The sequence below is a fragment of the Microcebus murinus genome, chromosome 1 (genome assembly GCF_040939455.1).
Source record: "Microcebus murinus isolate Inina chromosome 1, M.murinus_Inina_mat1.0, whole genome shotgun sequence".
Taxonomy (NCBI): Eukaryota; Metazoa; Chordata; class Mammalia; order Primates; family Cheirogaleidae; genus Microcebus; species Microcebus murinus.
In genome coordinates, this window is record NC_134104.1 from 106,108,177 (window position 1) to 106,110,612 (window position 2,436).

At 39.9% G+C, this 2,436-nt stretch overlaps 1 non-coding gene across 1 annotated transcript; it reads right to left on the reverse strand.

Annotated features, from left to right (window-relative positions):
• Positions 1–226: 226 nt before the first annotated feature.
• LOC142875483 (small nucleolar RNA U13) lies at positions 227–329 on the reverse strand. The gene has a single exon (XR_012922842.1). It is a non-coding gene; the product is annotated as a small nucleolar RNA U13 (small nucleolar RNA).
• Positions 330–2,436: the final 2,107 nt, after the last annotated feature.

Here is a 2,436-nt window from a genome sequence, read left to right on the forward strand (position 1 = left end):
TATCTCAGAGCCTAGCATGGTGTATGGCACATAGCTAGACTCTTAATATATGTATGTTGAGTTGGCAGTGCTAATTAATGCATCTAAAATAAACCTATGATAAAGTATGATATGGAAATATATTAGTGTCACTCAAATATTACATCTATTATTTGATCTTGAACACTGTTTAAATACTTAAAGGAAGATTCAAATAATTAAGCTTAGATATTTCTTTTTCCTCCACTATCGACAGGTAATGTGCCAATGTTGTAACAAGGTTTGAGGGAGACACATGTCACACATGCACGTGAAAACCCAATCATTATGCTTATGAACTACAAAAGGATCTAGGCTTAGATATTTCTAAATGGATAATGCTAAACTGACATGGGTTGGGTGTGGTCTGTGATCATATCCAGTTGGAATAGGAACTATACAAAGAAATCAAAATTTTCAGAGTCAGTAAAAAAGTACTTGATTCTATTCCATTAAAGTTGACACTGAGTTACAAAGAGGTGAAGTAACTTGCCAAGGTTAAAGAGCTGAAAAGTTGAGGCAGGAATCCAGGTATTCCTATTTCAGAGCCCTTGATCTTAACCATTGTAATGATTCCCAGTGTTTTAGTGCCATTATCTAATGAGTAGTTTTGATTTTTATGAGTTTAAGGAATTTTTGATGCACATCTTAACAATATCATTTTAGGTTATGGTATTCCTGTGTGGTTTCAGTTTCCTACCACCATCTGGTGGTATCAGCCTCTCTGGGAAGTACTTATCCTTACCAAACATGAGGTTGTAGAAATCAGCCCTGCTCTCTGTTTCGGTTCTCAACACCCCAGATGTTACTACTGACATTTATCTTCAGAGCCCACATTTCTAAGTTCCAAGTTAAGGTACTCAATGTCCTAGAGCTTCCAGGGCTCCACAGAGAGGCAAACTTGATGAGAGTGGCAGTTAACATTTATGTAACAACCTGGTGGCTCCCATCACCATAAATAAACCTGCAGGTTTATTTTCTATCTGTTACAAAGGAAATTCTAGGTTTCGTTATTATGAAACCCAGCTGGGGGAAAGAAAGTAACTGCGCATCCTTGCTTCAGTTAAGTCATTTCTGAAAGATCTAGTGGTTACTAGTTACTAATAGCAACAGATTTTATCTTTCTGTGTTCTAATCTGCCACGGCTAATTTTTCCTGAAATGATAAACCCAACAGCTATTTTTCCCATTTCCCAACATTTCACCAGCAAAAGAAAAATACTACATTAACAAATAAAAGCTTATGCAGCAAAAAGGAGGAGGCTTGGAGGTCTGGGACTACAAGACAGAGTCCAACTCCTGAGAAGAGGCAGAAAGACAAAAGGAAGGCGCCCCTGGCACAGCGGCTGCATGAGCCCCCCAGGGGTGGGTAGAACAGGGTGAAATGATGTTGTCTAAGACAACGCCAAGGAAGCTTAGCAGTAGGACTTGGGCCCCAAGACCAGGTCAGCCCAGGGCATGCTTGGATGCTGCTTTCCAAGAGCTCAGAGTATACAGGGCTTTGTGAGAACCTAGAATCCAACTCTTTAGAAGCTCAAAGCGGGAAGCTATGTCCCACTGTGGCCTCAGACAGTTATGATCTGAGGGTAGCTTCAGATTCAGCACCCACCCCAAGAGCTGCTGGTGCTAAGGCCCCTTTCAGGGATAGTTGGGGCCTACTGTTGCAATAATGCATACCAGAGGCTGGGCCAAGGATGGCTGTCAAGCACAGTGGCCACTTTAAAATCATTTCAGGGATGTATTTCGGTGTTGTTTTTAACAGATCAAGAAAGCTCAAAGCAAATCCTTTGACATTTGAATCTCTAAATTTCACATTTTTGGATCCCTCCAAGACGTCATTACAATAGATTTTGAACATGTGAAATGCATGTATTCTAGGCTTTCAGAAAAGTTTCCAAATTTTTGAACAGTATTATAACATCATAATATTTTCTCCAGAACATATAGTGGACAACCTCAAATTTTAAAGTGACTGCCTCAGACTCTTTAGAGAGTGGAGTAATAACACACAGAAAAATAACAAAATCTTGTTGCTGTGTCTTGCAGATTCACTTGCATGTTAAAAGTGACTACTTCCTGCATGAAGGAAGCTACTATTCAAGTGTGCCTCAGCAAACTTACAGACTGTCACGTCACTGGCCTTCAGTGTCATTCCAAAGTGCAAACTCCATATCAAGAGTGTGTGATGAAGTAATAGCTCTACCAAGTGATTTTGTTCTCCAAAGGAGAAAGAAGAAACTAGTGACTTCCAAGACCCATTCTGTGAGCTGAGGACCCCTTGTGGGCCCTGCAACAACCACTTCTGAACAGTGTCTGAAGAATAAATAACATCTCATACACCATTTCTCGGATGCATGTGTATGCTGTTGTGATTAATAAAATAGTTTCATTTGTAGTACTGCAAAAGTTACAATGGCTT